Source organism: Triticum dicoccoides, chromosome 1B (assembly GCF_002162155.2).
Source record: "Triticum dicoccoides isolate Atlit2015 ecotype Zavitan chromosome 1B, WEW_v2.0, whole genome shotgun sequence".
Classification (NCBI taxonomy): Eukaryota; Viridiplantae; Streptophyta; class Magnoliopsida; order Poales; family Poaceae; genus Triticum; species Triticum dicoccoides.
The window spans coordinates 313,693,068-313,716,708 of NC_041381.1; positions in this window are offsets into that span (position 1 = coordinate 313,693,068).

Genomic DNA, 23,641 nt, shown 5'->3' on the forward strand with positions numbered 1-23,641 from the left:
CTTATACTCCTCAGCGGAATGGCATCTTGGAGCGCAAGAACAGAACTCTTGTTGAGATGGCTCGCACTATGCTTGATGAATACAAGACGCCTCATCGTTTATGGATTGAGGCAATTGATACTACATGCCACATCATCAACAGAGTATATCTTCACAAATTCTTCAAGAAGACTGCTTATGAAATCCTCACTGACAAGAAACCCAATGTGAGTTACTTCAAAGTCTTCGGTGCTAAATGTTGGAGTAGAGAACCTCATCACAATTCTAAATTTGCACCGAAAGCACATGAGGGTTTTATGCTTGGTTACGGAAAGGACTCGCACACCTACAAAGTCTTCAACAACGTTCTCCACAAGGTTGTTGAAACTGTAGATGTGCGGTTCGATGAAACTAATGGCTCGCAAAGAGAGCACCTACCTTCTGTGTTAGATGAACCAACACCCGAGGAATCTATCAAGTTCAAGGCTACTGACGATGTCATTCCTACCGAAGAATCTGCTGAAGAATTCATTCCAGAACGTGAAAAACGTCGAGCTGGGGCACCTGAAGAAAATGGTGTTGAGGAAAATGCTCCTGAAGAAAATGCAGATCAAATTCCTCGAAGACAACCCGCTCATCCTCGCATTGCAAACAAAGTGCAAATCGAGAAGATCATTGATGACATTGAAGCACCAGGTCCTCTCACACGCTCAAAAGCTTCACATTTGTCTAACTTTTGTGGGCACTTTGCTTTTGTCTCTATCACAGAGCCCACTAAGGTAGATGAAGCATTTCTGGAGCCTAAGTGGATTCAAGCTATGCAAGAAGAATTACATCAGTTCGAGCTCAACAACATCCGGGAACTGGTCAAACGTCCAGATCCTCGCAAGCACAACATTATTGGCACAAAGTGGATCTACCGCAACAAGCAAGATGAAAATGGCCTTGTGGTGAGGAATAAGGCATGGCTTGTAGCTCAAGGCTACACACAGGTCTTCAAATTCATCAACAGCGCAATGGCATATTCATATCTCAGGAGAAATACCTCAAGGATGTATTGAGGAAATTCGGCGTGCAAGATTGCAAAGGGGTCAAAATTCCAATGCCCACAAATGGCCATCTATGGACTGATGAAAATGGTAAAGACTTCGATCAAAAGGTATACCGCTCCATGATTGGCTCTTTATTGTACCTATGTGCATATAGGTCGGATATTATGCTTAGTGTTTGCATGTGTGCCCGATTTCAAGCAACACCGAAGGAATCACACCATAAGGCTATGAAGCATATTCTTCGATATCTAGCTCACACACCAACACATGGATTATGGTATCCCAAGGGCTCTTCATTTGATCTCATTGGATATTCAGACTCTGACTATGTTGGTGATCGTGTGGACCGCAAGTCAATGTCAGGCACATGCCATTTCCTCAGACGATCTTTGGTCTGTTGGTCCCCGAAGAAACAGAACTGCGTATCACTCTCCACTGCAGAAGATGAGTACATTGCTGCTGGATCGTGCTGTGCTCAATTACTATGGATGAAGCAAACACTCAAGGACTATGGCATCAATGTGAAGAATGTGCCTCTCTACTGTGACAATGAAAGCGCTATCAATATTGCTCATAACCCAGTTCAGCACTCGAAGACAAAGCACATCCAAATTCGCCATCATTTTCTCCGTGATCAAGTGTTGAAGGGCGACATCTCCATCGACCACACAAGCACTGAAGACCAGCTGGCCGATATCTTCACTAAGCCCTTGGATGAGAAGAGATTTAGCAAGTTGCGGTTTGAGCAAAATATCCTAGAATCTTCGAATGTTCTCTGAAATGGACACACATCCTAACACTTATGCTGACTTGATGACTTAGATGCGCAACACACAAAGTAACGTTTTTCTTCAATCAATGAGGACTAACCCTCTAAGTGTGAAGAAATTAATGAAGAAATTGATTCTCAGAGCCCTACAACAATTGTACGCGGTATCTGAAATCAGCTTTCTTATACGGTGGGTTAGCCAGCAACCAAAGTTGAAAATCTTCAATTTGAGTTTTTCTTCGTTTTTGAAATTCCTTAGTTTTTCAAATTCTTCAACTTTGCATTGTCTTCACTCTTTCCGTCGTTATTCTTCACTATATATATATATATAGGGTGGGTCTATTCTAATAACACCCTTTAAGACCTTATTCTAATAACACTTTGCTTATTCTGCTAACACCCGACGCCACCCCGAAAAAGGTACAAACTAATAACACCCCACCTTACTATCCTCTCGTCAGCACCCACCTCTCTCCCGTCCTCGTCCTCCTTCCCCCACTCCCCACAATCTCCCCCTTCCCAGCCTCTCCGCCCCATATCCCTCCCAGCGCTGCCGCACGACCCCCCTGACGCGCCGCACGACCCACCCTGCCATGCCGCACCACCTTATCTCCCTCGACCCTCCTGCCCCTGCATCGGCCAGCCACCGGATCCCCTCGTCACCGTCCTGCCGCCTTCCACCTCCCACCAACTTGCTGCAAACTACCGCCTCTTAGAGATCCGGTGAGGATCCGGTGTATCCCGCCTCCACCAGCCCAGCGCTGCCCCCTCCTGGTCCGATCGAGCCCACCACTGACAACATCGACTTCCATCGAGGGCTCTGTCGTCGCGGGATCCGGGCATTCCCACCCCCTGCACCCTGCTTTCCCTCCCCGGCAGCACCCCCATGCATGCCCCTCCTCCCCCACGGATCTTTGTCACCACCGACGCCTTGCTCCTTCAGGGGCCCGTCCCGGCCATCCTCGCACGCTCACCTTCGCCTGGAGGATGACGAGGTAGGTGCGGGGGGTCAGCGAGCGCGTCCATGAGAGGAGCCACAGGCACGCGCGGCGGCAGCAGAATCGTGTGCAGTTCGGTGTGTGTATCCTAAAATTTGCCAATGCAGTGCGGTTCGCCCCGCTCCTCGATGGGGTCCAGTTGTCTCGGTACTGCGATGCACTGGAGGTCGGCGGCCAACAGCGGCGTGCTGTACGGCCAACGACGGCGTGTAGTTCGGCTTGGATTCACGAGTGCCACATCCTGCTGACCTCCATTGCCTTTTTTTGTGTGTAGCTCGGCGCCGCTCGACATGCAGTTCACTGCTCCTCTGCGTGTGGTTAATCCAAGCACGAGCTCCACTGCCATTGTGATTATGCAGTTTGTTGCATTTTTTTGCAGTACCGTGGCCGTGTAGTTTAGACAGGGAGGCCCCTCCGAGCAGTATGCGGTGCATCCTTGCAGCACGGCGCGTGCGTGTGTGCAGTCTGTGTGCGTGTGGGTCACCGGTGGCCGAATTGCATTCCGCCTCCTCTTCAGCTAAGTGTTGGATGTAGCAATGGGAATTCAATATCAGAATGGCTTGTTTCATGTATAGACAGTTAGGCACCAGTGCACGAGCTCCATGATGCATCAATATCCACTGCACGAGCTCCATGATGGTGCTAAGTGCTAACAAAATGGAAGCATGTTCTAGACTAACAGCCTACTCTCAAAACGAACTCTTGTGTACCATGCCTTATCAAGTTTTTTGACTTTGTAGCAGAAGAAGAAATCCGCTAAGGGAGTTCGGTTGGTGCAAGAAAAATCTATAGGAGGAAATGCTACCAAGGTCTTCTGAATGTCATGTACTCATGCTTAGAAGATTGCTCCATTTGAAGAAAAACAAGTCATGTGGTTCTGAATATCATGTTTACCAGTCATGTGCTTCTGAAAACAAGTCGTGTGCTTCTGTTGGGAGTGAACAGTTAATACCAGTACCACAGGAGAGCTGCAAATTGAGAAATAGTATTCTGACATCGAGTTCGGCCGGACCATGGGTGCAGTTTGCCTGTAATTTTTTAGTGTATCCCTAATTCTGTGTGTATGCAATGCAAAGCGGAAAAAATGTAGTACACTCCCCTGCCTCGATGTCCTAGAGCCGCATTTATTTTGCGTACGAAAAATGCACTCTATTTCCAATTCTGTATGTTTCAAAAATCAGTCGACTGCATCAACACCTGTAGTGCACTTGGTCCTCGGGTGAGGTACATTTTTGATAGTGATGTTGTTCACTTGCGCCAAACAGGAAACATGTGATTTTTTTTCAAAACAACAAGATAGTAATGCGGTTCATTTTGATATATGTCGTGGTTCACTTGCCCCGTCGCCGCGGTCCACTCTCGTTTATAAAGAAAGTAAAAAAATACAACAAAAGCTAGTATGAGAAAAATAACGTCCGACAAAAGAAATTATGCAGCTCGCTTGCCCGTTCGATGCAGTGCGGTCGGTCGTATGATGTTGTTCATCCCGTAAGTGCAAAAAAATTGTTACGGAAGCGGAAAAAATGTAATGCGGTTCACTTCTTGATGGTGTTGTGGTTCATTTACACCCGATGTGAAGTGCACTTTACATTCTTGTCCTTGAAAAAAGTATGTTTGAATAAAAGAAACCATGCAGTTCTCTTACTCATCTGATGAGAGTGGTCTTTCGTCCGATGTACTGCGGTTTTCAGTCGGATGAAGTACACACCTCGATGTGGGTGTTGTGAAAAACAGTGTGTCCGCATTTCGGTAAATTCAAAATTCCTCTTAAACCGTAAAGAATTAGAGAGAGTGTTCAACATGAAAAAGTTGCGACTCGTCGATATCTTTCCAACGGCGTATCGTTTGAATCATTCCGACATCGGTTTGTAAAAATTTCACAAAAAACGGCCGCTGCCACTCGTCGTCCACCGCACGATTTTCACACTTAACTTAAAATTGTAAGGAATCTCAAAAATATTCCAACATACAAAAGTTGCGCCTTGTCCGTAGCTTTCCAACAGCGTATCATAATCCTCGTTTCGGTAAACGGTTCAAAAACTGAAGCTAAAACAGTACTGAAAATTGAAAAAAATTCAAAAAACATAATTCCGCGATTTAGTAAATTTGAAACTGCTCTTAAACTGTAACTAATTAGAAAACATAATACATATGAAAAAGATGTGCGTCGATGATATCTTTCCAACGGCGTATCATTTGCTTTATTCCGATGAGCGGTTTAGAAAAAATCGCGAAAATACGCTCGCTGCCACTCGTCGTTCGCCGCACCATTTTTGAAACTGCTCTTAAACCGCGAAGAAACTCGAAAAGTGTTCAACATGGAGAAGTTGCGCCTAATCTATAACTTTCCAACGGTATATTATACGCCTTGTTCCAACTAGAGCAAAGACAGTACCGAAAAAACACTACGTGCAGTTTTTTACGACACGAAGTTCACCAGTGTGTATTGCAGTGGCCTTGCTAAGAAAGTGCCGTGCACTTGCATTGAGCATGCAATGCGGAAGTGTTATCAGAATATTTATTCTGCTAATATTAGCAGAATAGACCGGCTATATATATATCAATGCACACCCTGGGTGAGGAATACTTATTCTTCACACCCCCTCTATTTTAACATCAATGCACCGTAATTTTACGTTCTGTAAATTTTGTCTTATTTTAGACGTAAAAAGAGAACGTAAGAAAATATTTAATCGCCGTAAAACCTATTTTATGTTACATAAATTGCAAATGTAAAAACATAGTGTAAAATGTACATAAAATGTAATTTTTCTGGTCTTCTGACCGTTTTTATGCCAAATTTTACGCAGTGAATCATAATAACTGTAACTATTTATATTTGAAACATAATTTATTTATGAATTGATCATAAGATTACCTCGGATGAAAAATAACATATTCTGCACCCTGGGGGATGAATAGTAACACTATATATATATATGAGTTTATGTCCTCTACAGCATTCCCTTATTGCTAACTCTTCGAGTTGATTTCTTCTGTTAAGTGAATGTGATCGGACCCTTCCCCCTCTATGCTAAACTCAACCCAGTCTGTTCACAAATTCTTCATGTGCGTTCTATTTGAAACTCGTTCAAAATGTTCACTGTGTCCTTGACAGCTGTAGAAATTGCGAACGGAACTTTTAACTTATCTTATCTGAATTTTTGGCTTTGCCGCTCAAACCGTTCCGCATCCCACGACAAATACTTATCTATTAACCCACGATCCTACATGATCGCCACCTCTCAGTACGTGGGTGACACATGTCAAGCGAATGAGAAGGGCCAGGCGCACGTTTGTCCGATTCCCTCGGGCGTACAGTTTTTCACTGCCACTATAAATACCCCCGCCTCTTCCTCACTTCATTTTTTACTCCGCTCGTTCTCACTCCCACTCGAGCTTCTCAAAACCTAGCGCCGCCGCTACTTCATCATCGCCGGTGAGGAAGAGCTTCACTGCCTCGACCTCGTCGCCGTCATACTCGCACCGGTTGCGGATTTCTTCACTCCTCCGCTGCCGTAGCCATCTTCCTCTGCCGAGTTAGGGCGTGGAAGATCTGAACTGACGAACTTCACATTTACTCTTCCCAGTTCATCGTGTCCTTCATCAAGGGTAATTAAAAGTTACTTTTATTGCCCTCTTTGATTCATATGTTTTCTTGAAAATCTTCAAAGGTGTTTATTCTTCAAATCTTCACACACATGAACACCTCACATGTCATGTGCTCTTGATTCGTTTCTCTAAGCAATGATTTTCTTCAAGATTCCTCAATTGTGTGGATTTTCAATCTATACAACTCTGGAACCTAAGATTAAGAACGCTTAGTGAAATTCTTCAAGACTCATCTGGTCAAATTCCTCAAACCTATTCTTTTTTGAAAAACCTTCTAAGAACGCATATGACCTCTCCAAATTCCTCGCAACTATACTCTGTTCACAGATACAAATGTCCGCTGCTGAATCACTAGGTTCTCATCAACTTAACTCATTTGCAGCCTTCCTCGAAGAAAAGTTGCACACCTCTTCAGAAACTTCAGTTGTTCATATTCCTCAGCTGAAGAAAATCGCTGATGGAAAGAAGCCACAGAAGGGTGGAAAGAGGCCTGAGGTCAACACTGCTTTCGAAATCCCTGAGGACATATACAAGGATTACTGCACTCCTGATGAGGCCAAATTTGGCAAGGAGGACAAAATTCAGCGCAAGGTGCGCATATAGAGGATAGAGAGGATATGGGCACGAGAATGGAGGGAGTACAGATATGTTACTCCCAAGTATATGAAGGAATTCGCACTCAACCCTCCATGCCCAAGACCTCCATTGACACCGGGCCAATTGGTAGATCCCACCAGCCTCAAGCGCGGTGAAGATTATCCTGATGAATGGGCAAAGCGCCAGGCCAAACTAGCCAAAGAAGCAAAGGAAGCAGTGAGGAAATTTAATGAAGACTCTGCTACTGCTGCTACCGCTGCTGAGGCCTCTGCTAGTAAGCTGAAGAAGGCGATGCCTAAGAAGCCTACTGAGCGAGTCCTGGACTAGGGGGTGTCCGGATAGCCGGACTATCATCATCGGCCGGACTCCAAGACTATGAAGATACAAGATTGAAGACTTCGTCCCGTGTCCGGATGGGACTTTCGTTGGCGTGGAAGGCAAGCTTGGCGATACGGATATGTAGATCTCCTACCGTTGTAACCGACTCTGTGTAACCCTAGCCCTCTCCGATGTCTATATAAACCGGAGGGTTTTAGTCTGTAGGACGAACAACCATTACAACAATCATACCATAGGCTAGCTTCTAGGGTTTAGCCTCCTTGATCTCGTGGTAGATCCACTCTTGTACTACCCATATCATCAATATCAATCAAGCAGTAGTAGGGTTTTACCTCCATCGAGAGGGCCCGAACCTGGGTAAAAACATCGTGTCCCCTGTCTCCTGTTACCATCCGCCTAGACGCACAGTTCGGGACCCCCTACCCAAGATCCGCCGGTTTTGACACCGACATTGGTGCTTTCATTGAGAGTTCCTCTGTGCCGTCACGATCAGGAAGGATACCTCTTCCCGTCTTTAAAGACAGTGTCATCATCAAAGGAGCCCTGGCCGCCGGCCAAACTATCCGGCTAGGTGGTTTTCTCATGACCGCCTGTTCGGCCACCGCTTCGACGATGACCTCTCGGGTCATCAAAAGCAATCTTCACGTCAACTCGGAATTCACCGAGCAGTTGGATCCAATAGAGCTCTTGTCCGTAAACAAGCTCTTGGATCGCATCGCCGCCCTGGGAGTCACTACAGACTACAATCAGATTGGGCTTAAAACCGATCTGAGAGAGATTAACTCTCGCCAGGTCACCCACCACGTTGCTGTGGTAGAGGAACAACGCGGCAATTCTTCTTCTACATTGAAAGCCAATCATGTCCGGACTCCCGAACCCTCCATGCCGGATACCCGCGGAGGGACGGACGTCGATCAAGCGCTAAACTTAAAGTCAGGCATCGGACGAGACTCGTTGGACAACGTCCAACAATCCAAGCTTCCAAATTCAGAAACTGTCCGGCCCTTGAGCCTCGAGACGGGTAGGGTTCCGGACTCAATTCCACCCACCCACCTAGACATATGCGATTTATCTCTAATCCAGCAAGAGCCCGCGGAAACAGTACATCATTACTGGGCCAGATTCCTCCTAGTTATGGACAGGATAAAAGACTGCCGTGAGGAAAACGCAATTTCAATTTTCTGCAATAATTGCACGGACGAGGGAATCTTGAACGCCGTCAGTCGTTGTGAAATTACATGCTTCGCCGACTTGGCGTCCATAGTACGAAAGTACTGTGCGATGGAGAGTTTCTGGAAAACCGAAACTAAGTTTTGGGACAATCCGGCCCCAAATACAACCCTAGTCCGAAACAAAAGGGTGCATCACACTTAGGCACCAGATACAAAAACCAAAAAGCAAAAACCCCATAAAGGGCACGGAACCGTACTGGAGGGATGGCTCAGCGGACCTTGTAAAATTCACAGTACAGAAGGCGCCACTCCAACACATAGCCTTCGAGCATGTTGGATACTGCGGCAGGTGGCCAAAAGTGGCGAAGAGCTCCTATCCTCGGAGAACCACTCCAACAGTACCAATACGGTGTCAACAGTCTTCGAGACTTTCACATCAAATAATATGCGGAAACGAACAATCCACAGCCTCGCCGAAGTCTACCAAGTAGCAACAACAAATCCATGGAGCGACACGGCCATCACCTTCAACGCCAGCGACGAACCTAAATTCCGAACAGCCCGAGCACCAGCCGCATTGGTCCTCGGTCCAATAGTGGACGACTTTCGTCTTACCAAGGTACTCATGGATGGCGGCAGCGGATTAAACCTCATCTACGAGGAAATTCTTCAAAAAATGGAAATAGACTGGAGCCGTATTGAGCGAAGTAGCACAACCTTTAGAGGAATAATCCCTAGCCGGGAAGCACGCTGCACAGGAAAAATCACACTTGATGTGGTGTTCGGCTCGCCGGACAATTACAGGTCCGAGGAAGTGACGTTCCAAGTAGCCCCGTCCAACAACGGATATCACGCTATATTAGGACGAGAGGCATTCACAATTTTTCAAGCCATACCCCATTACGGGTACATGAAGCTTAAGATGCCCGGGCCCAGCAGAATAAGCACTCTCGTCAGTGATCCGGACACAGCACTCCGCGCCGAAAACAAGACAGCCACATTAGCCCTGGAGGCACTATCCGAAGCCCTAGCAGCGGAGGAACTCACTGCGCTGTGCTCTACAGTGAATAGGGATGAGGTGATACTCGATAAGAGATCCAAGTCCACCTCCTCTAAACCAGCGGACGAAATAGTCAAATTCCAGGTCCATCCAACGGACCCAACAAAGACGGCCTCCATCGGGGCATAGTTGAACCCTGATGTAGACGCTGCACTAAGAGAATTACTTCGGGAAAATTGGGACATCTTTGCCTGGCACCCTTCAGATATGCCAGGAATCCCACGCAGATTGGCAGAACACAGCCTAAACATCCTAAAAGGATTCAAGCCAGTCAAACAGGCTCTCCGGCGATTTTCCGAACCCAAAAGACAGGCAATGGGAGAAGAGCTAGCCAAACTACTGGAAGCCGGATTCATCAGAGACATCAAACATCTGGACTGGCTAGCAAACCTGGTAATGGTACCAAAGAAGGACAAATCCTGGCGCCTATGTGTCGATTTTAAAGACCTCAACAAGGCCTGCCCAAAGGATCCTTTCCCCCTTCCCCGCATCGACCAAATAATCGATGCTACTGCAGGGCACGATTCCTTGTGCTTCCTCGACGCATACTCCGGCTACCATCAAATCAAGATGGCGGAGGCGGACCAAGCCACAACGGCATTCATTACTCCATACGGACCATTCTGCTTCAACACGATGCTCTTCGGACTCAAAAACGTCGGCGCAACATATCAGCGCATGATTCAGACATGTCTGGCCACCCAGATCGGCAAAACAGTAGAGGCATACGTAGACGATGTAGTCGTCAAAACCAAACACGTTGAAACTCTAGTAGACGATTTGAGGCTCACATTCGACAACCTTCGAGCATACGACATTAAGTTGAATCCGGAAAAATGCGGTTTCGGCGTACCAGCCGGAAAGCTCCTGGGCTTCATTGTATCCGATAGAGGAATTGAAGCAAACCCAGCCAAGATCCGAGCTCTGTCACAACTGGATATTCCAAAAGACCTCAAACAAATACAAAAATTGACTGGATGCGTGGCGGCTCTAAGCCGCTTCATCTCCTGTTTGGGAGAAAAGGAGTTGCCCCTCTATCGCCTCCTCAGGCGCACCGAACACTTCGAGTGGACGGATGCTGCCACCGCCGGACTCGAAGAAATAAAAGCCATATTGGCAACAAATCCGGTCGTGGCTGCGCCTAACCTGGGCGAACCAATGTTGTTATATATCGCGGCAACACATCAAGTTGTAAGCGCGGTGCTAGTCGTCGAACGAGAAGCAGAAGGGCATAAATTCCCTCCTCAAAAACCAGTGTACTACGTATCCACTGTCTTAACTCCCTGCAAGTCCTGGTACCCGCATTATCAAAAAATAGCGTACACGGTGTTCATGGCATCCCGGAAGCTCCAACACTACTTTCAAGAGTGTTCGATAACAGTGGCCTCCGAAGTGCCCCTCAACGACATTATAAACAACCGCGACGCGACGGGCCAGATTGCAAAATGGGCCATTGAGATCCTACCATTCGATATAACTTATAAACCTCGGCGAGCTATAAATTCGCAAGTCTTGGCTGACTTCATCGCTGAATGGACCGAAGCCGAACTCCCTAAAGAGTACCGCGCATACTCCAATTGGATTATGCATTTCGACGGCTCCAAAATGCTGGCCGGCTTGGGGGCTGGCGTCGTACTGACGTCCCCAACCGGAGACACAGTCCAATACGTACTTCAGATAATGTACACGGACTAAAACAATGCAGCCGAATACGAGACCCTCCTACATGGTCTCTGGATGGCAATCTCCATGGGTATTCAACGCCTAGAGGTGCGCGGGGATTCAAACCTTGCAATATCCCAAGTAAATGGAGACTTTGATGCCAAGGATCCGAAAATGGCAGCCTATCGTAACGCGGTCCTAAAAATGTCAGCTCAGTTCGAAGGACTCGAATTCCACCACGTAGCCCGGGACAATAACCAAGCAGCCGACGTGTTGGCACGCATCAGCGCGAAACGCGATGCTGTCCCTCCAAACATCTTCCTGGAACGGCTCTTTAAGCCATCCGTACTATGGGAAGAGGAGTCCGGAAATAACAACCCGGAAACAACCGCGCCACCCAACACGGAACAATCTGACATAATCGGCGGTTCAGCCGACCAAATAACACCTTTATCCCACGAAATAATGGCGGTAATTGCCCCGTGGACAGAACCATTCCTAGCCTACCTAATTAGGCAGGAACTTCTCGAAGACCAAAATGAGGCCCACTGTATAGTTCGGCGATCTAAAGCCTACAAGGTCCATGAGGGAGAACTTTATAAGAAAAGCACAACCGGAGTCCTTCAAAGGTGCATCTCTGAAGAGGAAGGGCGAAATCTTTTGGCTGAAATTCACGCCGGACTAGGCGGACACCACGCTACAGCCCGGGCCCTTGTAGGTAAGGCCTTCCGCACAGGATTTTATTGGCCGACGGCCCGGGCAGATGCTCAGGACTTAGTCCAAAGATGCGTCGGTTGTCAGCTCTTTGCTAATCAGAGCCATATGCCACCCACCGCCCTCAAAACTATACCCATCACCTGGCCGTTCGCGGTCTGGGGGCTTGACATGGTTGGACACCTTAAAGGGGGAACCCACAAGCAAAAGTACCTATTGGTCATGGTGGATAAATTCACCAAATGGATAGAGGCCAAGCCAGTTAAAACGGCCGAATCCGAACCAGTGATAGACTTCATATCCGGGGTAGTACACCGTTATGGCGTCCCCCCACAGCATCATCACCGATAATAGCACGAACTTCACGGCCGACGAGGTTAAATTTTGGTGCAAAAACATGGGGATTAAGCTCGACTACGCTTCAGTCTATCATCCTCAAACCAACGGACAAGTTGAGCGAGCAAATTGTCTAATAATGAGCGGCATCAAGCCCAGACTAGTGCGGTCCCTCATGGAATCTAACACGCATTGGGTAGAGGAGCTCGACTCCGTACTCTGGGGGCTGCGGACCACGCCAAACCATACTACCAGATTCACACCATTCTTTATGGTATACGACGCAGAGGCAGTTTTGCCCTGCGATATAATTCATGACTCACCTTGAGTGCGCATGTACGAAGAAAGAGAAGCCGAGCTGGATCGACAGGACAGCTTGGACGCATTAGAGGAGGAGCTCGACATGGCAAAGGCTCGTTCCGCATTCTATCAGCAGCAGGCTCGAAGATATCAAAGCAGAGAAGTACGGGCTAAAACATACAATGTTGGCGAACTAGTTCTACGCCTGCCGGACAAGAAAAAGGACAAACTCAAGCCCAAATGGGAAGGTCCCTTCATCATCGACCAAGTCCTGACCGGCGGAGCATACCGTCTGCGAAACGCATCGGACAATCGACTCGAGCCAAACCCATGGAATGCAGCCCGGCTCCGAAGATTCTATGCCTAGCGCCGGACTCAGAGTTCGTCTCCTTTCCCCGTCCGCATCTTATACTTAAGTCGCCTTTTATCTCTCTTTTTCTTCTTTTTTCACTTTCTTCATAAAGCCCTTGAGGGCCTATTTGCGCATTGATCGCACACACTTGATGTGCTACCCGCACTCATTATACCCGGGGGCTTCTTTAACAGAAGCTTACTTATACGGGCTTCATGCCCAGCACATGTGTCAAACTTCCACATGTAACTTTTATTCACCATTATATGCATCTATATGACTTAAGTTTTGGCCAAGCTGGGTTGCCTGGCTCCTGTGCTTACCCCTACGTTCCCGATTGTTCGGCTAGGAGGTAAAGGGAACACCTCTGTGATTGTTACTGCCGGGTCAGCCGGATGTGTACCTCAGACTGGGTGAAGCCGAAAGCTAGCGTTCTTAAGGGAATATTCGGTCGGTGACTTGAAAGATGATTTTTTACACATTTATTTATCTGCCCCCAGATGTTTTCCTGCTCTTTTCGCAGTCCAGACATGCACTTTAGGGCATGTCTCCCAGGGAAAGGAACCCTTAACGGAACTATTCCCCCTGGAAGATGTTTCTTACTAACCATGTAATATAACATAACTAGTTGGGCACTTGTCTGATAAAGCACTAATGACCCCTACGCCTGGTCTCCATGCATGCCGCGGTTTTTTTCACAACCGAGAAGGTATTCGGACACACTCCGGACTTTAGGGTCCCGAGGTCGAAGCGAAAAGGTCGTCAAGACAAACGATCTACAATCCGGCTAGAAGGCATTTTACATGTCATTTTAAATACATCGTCAAATTGACTAACTGTACTCTTCCTCAATCCCGTCTAACAGGCTGTCTAATTTACAGTCCCGCTGGGAATACTTAGCGGCCAACTCTACTTGGCCGTACACTAAGCTCACAGGGATCTCCTTCCCATCGGGCCCCACAGGTCCGACCTCGGCCATGTGGTTTGGATCCGCCTTCTTGTACCGCGTCTTCACCATGGCCCAGGCCTCCCTGGCACCTTGACGGCAGGCCGATATGTTCCATAAACGGAAGCGCTGCCGCGCTCCCTGAAGCTTCTCTGCAAGCTCTCCAAGGCCCTTAGGCAGGGAGACGGATGGCCATAGGGCCTGGACGACGCCACTCATCGCCTGCCGAACACGTTCGAGCAGTTGCACCAGCTCGGGAAGTTGGTCACCCGTCGAACCGGGCATTTCCTCCGTAGGGCGACCTGTGAGCACACCTACAGACATATTTCTGTCAATTGGCTTCCTCGCCGAACTCTTCTTTTCAAAAGAATTCGCTCAAGCACTCACCATAGATGCCGCGACGAAGCCGCCGATTCTCCTTCACGGAGCCAGACAGCTCGGCCCGAACGCCTTTCAGCTCTTCACCAAGCTGGGTGTGGGCATCTTGGAGTTTGTTCCTCTCCTGCTGCACCTTCATGAGCACCCTCTCGCCGGCCTTCAGCTGGCGCAGTAGGTGTTGCTTGTTCGGATCCAGTCCGGCAACATCTGCAATATCATTGTCAGACTTACACGCACGTCGCACACCTCGTATCTTTTTGAAATAATGTGTTACCAGGGGGGTCTCTGTGTCTCCTCCTGTGGCAGCGAGTGCGGCCTCAAGTTGGGCCTTGCACTCTTGAAGCTCCTTGGACAATTGGGTATTCTTCTCTATAAGATCCTGCACATTAAATGATCCTTAAATCAGTTATTTTAACTACTTTAAGTCTCGGGGCCTACTAGCATATACCACTATTATAATCCCTTACCTGTATGTCTTTTACATACTGCTCCGTGGCTCTGGTCAAACCATCTTGAGCAGCACGGAGGTGCGCGTCTCCCGTGTTAAAGGCATTCAACGCCTCAGGGGAGAAACACGCGTCACGAAAAACTGTCTGGCGGCGCCTATGGTTCATGACGCTCTCCACCTCAGACCTGGTGGCGGACAGCCTGTCGGCATCCTCCGTTGGAGGAGTATCCGGCTCGCGCCGTGCGCTTGCCTCCCCCTCCGGACCAGGTGTTGGAGCCTGGCTGGCGGAGGCTTGGTTGGCAACCTCTCCGGGCACAGTCCGGCGAGCGCTCTTTCTCCTGAAAAAGTCATGACCATTAATACACCTCCTAGGAATCTTTTCCTAAATAGCGGTCGCAAGTTGTACCGTTGCGGTGACGTTTCAATTCGCACCGCACCCCTCTTCCGCCTGCGGGGCCGGACTGAGCCTTGTTGGTCAGCCGCCGCGGGTTCGGCTTCCCGCCTTGAAGGCACCTCCTGCAAGACACCGTCGCATACGGTGGTCAGGAATGCGCAAGGATGAAGTAATGGTGCCAGGACTTCGGTCATAGTTACCTGGGAAGCCGGTTACAAGCCGGGGTAGTTAGCTGTAATGGCGACTAGAGCGTTGTCCATGCTGAGTTGGTGGAACACCCCGTCGATTAGCTCCACCTTTATGTCCGGATCCTCTTCGGAGGACGGATCAAGGGATCTTCCTGGATCATCGGGTTGTGGAGCCGGACTATGTATGCCCTCCACATCCTGACGCAGTTCCTGCGTCAAAATCGTAAAGTAAGGTACTTAACTTTGAAAGCATGGGTCGGATAAATAAAATGTCCGCTTACCCAGCACCGAGGGTTACTCATGGAGAACCCATTCAATGGGCTCGTCTGGAGGAAGTCCTCCTTCTCCCCCTTGTACAGGCTGGACAGAATCTTCACCAGATCTTCGGTCGATCCCGGCCCTTTGCGGCCATGATGGGTGGCATCATTCTCCCCGTTGAAATCCCACATGGGGTGGCCCCTGTATTGCAGCGGCTGCACCCCCCGCATGATGCACGTGGCCATGACTCCGATCATGGTCAATCCGGAATGGTCCAGCAACCTTATCCGGCCCATCAAATAATGGACGCTCTTGTCTTCCTCCAGTTGAGGGCTCCGTGGGCGCCAACTTAGGCATTTCTTCAGAGGATACTTGCTGAACTCCGGGAGGCCGATCTGAACTGGGTCCGGCATCGGAGTGTCTTCTACATAAAACCATTCCGAAGGCCAGTCTTCGGACGCCTTCTTTGGGGTTCCGGATGGATATCCGATCCCGGCGATGCGCCATATTTTGGCACCGCCCACTTGATATATTGACCCCTCGTGAGAATGGGGTACGAGGCAGAATAGCCTCTTCCACAGTGCAAAATGGGGCTCGACGCCCAGGAATAGCTCGCAAAGAGCTACGAACCCCGCGATATGCAGAATAGAGGCGGGCGTGAGGTGATGGAGCTGGAGTCCGTAGAACTCCAGAAGCCCGCGGAGGAACGGATGTACGGGAGATCCAAGCCCCCTTATTAGATAGGGGACAAAGCACACCCGCTCTCCTTTAGAGGGGCTAGGGGTGGCCTCCGCTTGCTTCCCACCTTTGTAGGTGGCCAGCCCGGCTCGAACCGGGACCATAAAGGCCGGAGGAAGATATCCCTCTGCTTGAAGCTTCACCAGCTCATTGTGCGGAACTGAACATCTCCTCCAATCTCCTGGCGGAGGGCTGGGAGCGCGAGAGGAGGAGCCGCGTCGACGGTCCATGATGGAATGGGTTTTTGGTCAGAAACGCTCCGATGAGTACTCGCGGAAGGAGGATGGTGTGATTTGGATCTGGATTCTTGCCTCTCTTATAGGCAGATTATTTGCGCAGCTAGGGGGTAAAATATAAAAGATACCCTGGCTTTTCGCATTCATGCGATGCGTGGAAGAGGGCCATTATTGGGCGTGGAAGCCAAGGAGCGCAACATCTGTAAGGGAGCCAGACACTATTCGGCAAGCACATGGAATTTGAAGGAGAACCTGCCTTGCAACGCTAAAGACAATATATGCGCTGGACTCTTCGTCATTGAAGCCTGGTTCGGGGGCTACTGAGGGAGTCCTGGACTAGGGGGTGTCCGGATAGCCGGACTATCATCATCGGCCAGACTCCAAGACTATGAAGATACAAGATTGAAGACTTCGCCCTGTGTCCGGATGGGACTTCCCTTGGCGTGGAAGGCAAGCTTGGCGATACGGATATGTAGATCTCCTGCCGTTGTAACCGACTCTGTGCAACCCTAGCTGTCGGTGTCAAAACCGGCGGATCTCGGGTAGGGGGTCCCGAACTGTGCGTCTAGGCGGATGGTAACAGGAGACAAGGGACACGATGTTTTACCCAGGTTCGGGCCCTCTCGATGGAGGTAAAACCCTATGTCCTGCTTGATTAATATTGATGATATGGGTAGTACAAGAGTGGATCTACCATGACATCAAGGAGGCTAAACCCTAAAGCTAGCCTATGGTATGATTGTTGTAATGTATGTTGTGTCCTACGGACTAAAGCCCTCCGGTTTATATAGACACCGGAGAAGGCTAGGGTTACACAGAGTCGGTTACAATGGTAGGAGATCTACATATCCGTATCACCAAGCTTTCCTTCCACGCCAAGGAAAGTCCCATTCGGACACGGGACGGAGTCTTCAATCTTGTATCTTCGTAGTCTTGGGGTCCGGCGGACGATGATAGTCCGGCTGTCCGGACACCCCCTAGTCCAGGACTCCCTCAGTAGCCCCTGAACCAGGCTTCAATGACGATAAGTCCGGCACGCATAATGTTCGGCATTGCAAGGCGGGTTCCTCCCTTGAATAATCCAGAGAAGATCATGAACACCAGGATATTGTCCGGCTGTGCAAAATAAATTCCACGTTGCACCGTAGAGAGAATAAAATGTACACCAGTCCAATCTGCTGACGTATTATGCGGCATGACATCACACCGCTACCAAGCCTTTGAATCATTTTTTATTATACCACCTCAGCACGTTTAGCGAAGCGGTTTCCTTGGCACGTCTTGTCGAAGCAGAGATCGTGTTCCCCTTATTCCGGGATTCTCATCAATACGAACGTGGGTAACCCAACCGCGCCATTGATGGTGGCGCTTGGGAGATAAGCGAGTTTTACCAGGCTGGTGGGGGACACATAGTCTACGTCCACCCATATATAAGGGATAAGGATTTACCTTCTCACCTACGCCTTCTTCCTCCTATGCTTATCCATCTCCGCGCACTCAAGCTCCAACGCCCAAGCTCGCGCATCTCGCCTCGACCTTCTCCGATCATGTCCGGAGCGGGAGGCAAATGGTTGGCCTCCACCGTTAAGGAGGAGCACATCACCAAGCTGCGCAGCGCCGGATACCTTTCCAGCAACATCGCGCATCGGCTGCCCGACGAGGGGCAGCTCATCCCCACCCCCGGGCCCCATGAGAGGGTTGTTTTCCTCCCCCACTTCCTCCGCGGACTGGGCTTTCCACTCCACCCATTCGTCCGGGGGCTCATGTTTTACTACGGCCTGGATTTCCACGATCTGGCGCCAAACTTCATCCTCAACATCTCGGCGTTTATCATCGTGTGCGAGGCCTTCCTCTGCATCCGGCCCCACTTCGGCCTGTGGCTCAAGACCTTCAACGTCAAGCCGAAGGTTGTGAAGGGCACACAAGCGGAATGCGGAGGCCCCATGTTGGGCAAGTTGCCCAACGTCCTTTGGCTCGAAGGGGGCTTCGTGGACTCCGTCAAGGGGTGGCAATCGGGGTGATTCTACATCACCGAGCCGCGCGAGCCCACATGGGCGGCGGCCCCTGAGTTTAGATCTGCTATCCCCACACAGCTCACCTCCTGGAAAGAGAAGGGCTTGTTGTGGGGCAATCCGAAGGAGCTGACGGGACTCCGAGCCTGTATCCAGAAGCTGGTGAACAATCAGCTCAGGCTCGTCGACGTGGTCCAAGTCATGCTCATCCGCCGGATTCTCCCATGCCAAAAACGGGCATTCAATCTGTGGGAGTTCAATCCGAAACAGCACGGGGCGCTAAGCGGGCTCTTCGACACGACGTAGGAAGGCGCCTGGAGGGTGCTGTTTAAGGGCGCCGAAGCCCCCGCATCCGCGATGGAAGATCGTGGATTTTGCTCGCAGCATCCAGCTGACGAGGTAAGTGATTCAACCCCTTTACGGGACACTTGTGGTAAATAGATTGATTCTAAGAGGGTTTCAATCTCTCTTTTCCTTTGGTAGGAATGGATGGAGAAGGCCGAGCAGCTCATCTGTCCGGCTCCCATGCCAGAAGACCCACTGGACACCCGTCTAGCGGGGCTGCTGGTTCCGGCACCGCACGTGGTGCCGGAGAAGAAGGCCAAGAAGGTGGCCACAGGGACTCGAAAGAGTTCCCGTAATCAGGTGTCCGACGACGAGGTGGAATCCTCCCCCGAAGACGAGGAGGAGGAAGAAGACTCTCTCCCAGAGGAGGGAGAGAAGAAGAGGAAGGCTTCCCCGATAGGGGAGGCCGAAGGGTCCAAGAGGGGAAGGACTATTCCCCCGGACAGCTCTGCCAACATCGACGTTGGCGAGGAGGAGTGGCCTTCAAGGGCCAGGCCTCCGACGAGATCGTAAGTATCTGGATCCCTGATATGCAATTTCTTTTGTGTCACATAGTGTCCTACTAATGCCGCATACTGTCCGCAGTCCGGCCGATGATGATCTCCTCACTTCATCGAGCGGGTCGTTGGCCCCGTCGGATGTGGATTCACTTCTGACTGCCTCTACCCCCCGTGCCGACGAGGACGCCAAGGTGGGATCCCAGAGAGGGACCCATCAGGAGGAGGCTCTGGAGGCGCCGCCAGGCAGCCTCCCGGACTTTGCGCCGGACTCTACATCGGAACCTGCAACGGTTCCAGAGTCCGGCAGGCGGCCCCTTCGCAAGAGGGGCAAGACTGTGACGCCGGCGGCCTCCGTCCAACCGGAGGCGCCGGACAACTTGCTGGAGGCGCTCAAAGGCGCTTCCATCGAGGAAGAACACCGCACTATCATGAGTGCAGTGATTCAGAAGGTTCAGCTTGCCAAGAGCGGGCTGACCAAAGCTTGCAGCAGCCTTCTAACAGGCTTTGAGGTAAGAAGTTATAATTATGTAATGTAATACCGCATAGACAGTAGCCCCTGATGCTCAGTTCGGTGTTCAGAAAGGAAAGCCGGACTGAGGATCTAAGAAGATATACGCAGGGTTGCTTAAAATATGGCAATATGGGTTTGCAGGCTGCACTGCTGACCTCTGCCGCATTGACTGCGGAGGTCGGTGCATTGAAGCAGGATCTCGAGAGGTCCGAGCAAGAGCTCGGCCATGCCAAGAAGCGGCTCGAGGACAAAAAAGGTGAGTAACAACACTTTGAATAGTTACCGTACAGAAAAGGATTTAGGTTGCAATAAAATTAACAAGGATAATATGAGTATTGCAGGGGCCACGAATGAGGTGGCAGCCCTGAAGGAGGCTGTGTCCGCGGCCGAACGCAGTGTGGCCGCGGAACGGGCAGAGTGATAAAAGCAGGAGGCACAGGTGGCGGAAGTGTGGCAAGAGCTCCAGGCTCTCATGGAGAAGCATGGGAGCTTGGAGCGTGACTCCAAGACTCGAGAGTCCGAGCTTGCCTCGGCTCTCGAAAGTGCCAAGTCCGCCAAGGCCGAGGCCCGTAAGGCCCTTCAGGAGGTTGAAGACTTAAAGAAGATAGCGGCGGGTAAGGCATTTTTCATGCAAAGCAAGCATGTTAATGTAAACTACCTGACACTTACCCGCATTCGGAGCTCTCCAGGGGCGTTTGCAGATCTGCCGCGCAGTGTGTCCGATGCCGCCGCATTCTACCGTGGCGAGGAGGGGAGCTCAACGGAGAAGGTCTTCTGGTCTCAGTACGCTGAGGCCGGCCATCCAGTGCCCCCAAGCGACCAGTTGAAGCAGCTGGTCGAACTTCACAAGGTAGCTGAGGAGGCCATGAAGGGCCTTATAGTCCGGCTGTGGCCTGGACAGGCCATGCCTGGGAGCTACTTCGGCCTCGTGCAGCGGCTGGTGGAGGCGTGCCCCTGGGTGGAGGACATCAAGCGCTCCGCCTGTATTGAAGGTGCTCGTCGGGCCCTTGCCCGCACAAAGGTGCATTGGGGCAGGCTGGATGCGGAGAAGCTTCTCACTGACCCACCGCCACCGGGCAAGGAGTATCGCATGCCCGAAATGTATTATAAGACTGTCCTGAAGGGAGCCCGCGATATTGCGGATGAGTGCCCCAGAGATGTAATTTTTGAGTAAACTCGCTATGTGTTATCCTGTGCGCTGAAAACTTTGTTCATGTGCGCCTTAAGCAACACTTGTTTTAATTTAAAATATTACCTTCTGTGTGGCCGTTTGTAAATCTAAGAGATGGCAAGTCGTTGGCTTCAGCCCCCGAGCCGCGAGTGCTGGGGTGTTCGGGATAAACTTGAGCACTCTTGTTCCCATTTTTGGGTCCATCTAGGGAGGCGCTCAACACAACGAACAAGGAAACCGGACTTATAATGCTTGAACACTCTCACTTAGCCATAGAATTCTATAATTTTAAATTTCGGCGAAGCCCCTGGTATTCGGAAGACCGAATCCGGGGCGCTATCCACGCCTTCGTCGGACATTGTCCGGAACTTCGCTCGAAGCGGCGTGAGTCTTTAAGGACCCGAAAAGACCTCTCGAACGGCGACCAGTCTCTCGCCTTATCATGCTGGTCAGTTTTAGCTTTCTCCACTGAGGCGCTCGCCCAGCTCAACCGGGGCGCAATCGCAGTGGTTCTCCCGGTGCCACCTTAGCCGACAGAACGGAATGTAAGGCACCAAAACGTGGGAGCCGGGCAAACCCAACTATTGACCCAAGACATGATTCGGAGCCGATTCATATAATGCTATAAGTTCGGGGTGCCGCACTTATGAAAGTGTTCGGACTTATCACACCATAATGCGGGGAACATAAGCCCCTGGTGTATTAGGCCGTACCAAAATATACGGGTGCGAGATGTCATGTAATGAACATATATATAAAAAGTAATGTAATTGCAGTCAGAAAGTGCTGCATTATTTATTAAAGGAATGCAATTAGTGCGGACTGATACAAATAGTGCTGTAAACAAGGGATTTGGACTAATTAAACATGTCCCCCTCCAGGGGTGAGCTGCGGACTTGGTGTATATAATCGAATTTAATGCTCGTAATTGAGACCACCTGAGTGTTTGTCGTAGCCTTCTTTCCTCCCTGGCTGTTGCATCATGAGTTCGGCAGGTTCACCGCCGGACAGGGCCTCTGGTTAACGGAGTCCTGTGTATACAAAGAAGGAAAATGATAATAATAAAAGAAAGGGGGGCACACTTGCGAGCCCCTGGTGTGGTCGAGCCGCACTCTGGGTCCATTGTGATCGTGCCCCTTCCCCTGCGCCCATGGTATCTCCAAGGAGTAATGATGTACGCGGAGGGTTGTTCTTGCAATCATGCGAGGGCGGGGGTCAGGGCCCCATTGCTACGCGTGCTCTGATCGTGCCAGGTGGTCTTGGTTGGTATTGCTTCGGGCGCGTTTTGCTGTATCCGGCCGTTTAACGGCCGGACTCGAAAATTGCCTTAAAAGGCTGCTCTGTACTTCTGCCGCGAGAGCCGCTGTATGTTCCTCCATTCGGAGGGAGCATTCCGTATTTCCATTGACTGTGATGACTCCACGAGGGCCTGGCATCTTGAGCTTGAGGTATGCATAATGCGGCACCGCGTTGAACTTTGCAAACGCGGTTCTTCCGAGCAGAGCGTGATAGCCGCTGCGAAACGGGACTATGTCGAAGATTAACTCCTCGCTCCGGAAATTGTCCGGGGATCCGAAGACCACTTCCAGTGTGACTGAGCCTGTACAGTTGGCTTCCACACCTGGTATGACACCTTTAAAGGTTGTCTTTGTAGGTTTAATCCTTGACGGGTCTATGCCCATCTTGCGCACTGTATCCTGATAAAGCAGGTTCAGGCTACTACCGCCGTCCATCAGGACTCTCGTGAGGTGAAATCCATCGACGATTGGGTATAAAACCAATGCGGCGAATCCGCCATGGCGTATGCTGGTCGGATGGTCTCTTCGATCGAAAGTGATCGGACAAGAGGACCATGGATTGAACTTCGGGGCGACTGGCTCCATCGCATAGACGTCCCTTAGTGCACGCTTCCTCTCCCTCTTGGGTATATGGGTTGCATAAATCATGTTCACCGTCCGCACTTGTGGGGGGAAACCCTTCTGTCCTCTATTGTTCGGCGGTCGGGTCTCGTCCTCGTCGTCGCTGTTTAGCCCCTTGTCATTGTTTTCGGCAATTAACTTGCCTGCCTGCTTGAACACCCAGCAATCTCTGTTGGTGTGATTAGCTGGCTTTTCAGGGGTGCCATGTATCTGGCATAAGCGGTCGAGTATTCTGTCCAAATTGGACGGACCCGGAGTGGTTCTTTTGAATGGCTTCTTCTGCTGACCGGGTTTAGAGCCTCGGAATCCGGCGTTAACTGCCATATCCTCCTTGTCGTCGCCGTTAATGCGGCGTTTATTTTTACTTCGACGTGATCTACCATTGTTGTCCTTAGTATCCGGACTGCCAGAATTTTTACGGAGGTTGTTGCTGCGAGCTAGCCAGCTATCCTCTCCCGCGCAAAAGCGGGTCATTAATGGTGTGAGGGCTGCCATGGATTTCGGCTTTTCCTGTCCCAGGTGCCGGGCTAGCCACTCGTCGCGGATGTTATGTTTGAAGGCTGCAAGGGCCTCTGCATCCGGACAATCGACGATTTGTTTTTTCTTTGTCAAGAACCGTGTCCAGAATTGTCTGGTCGATTCGTCTGGCTGCTGA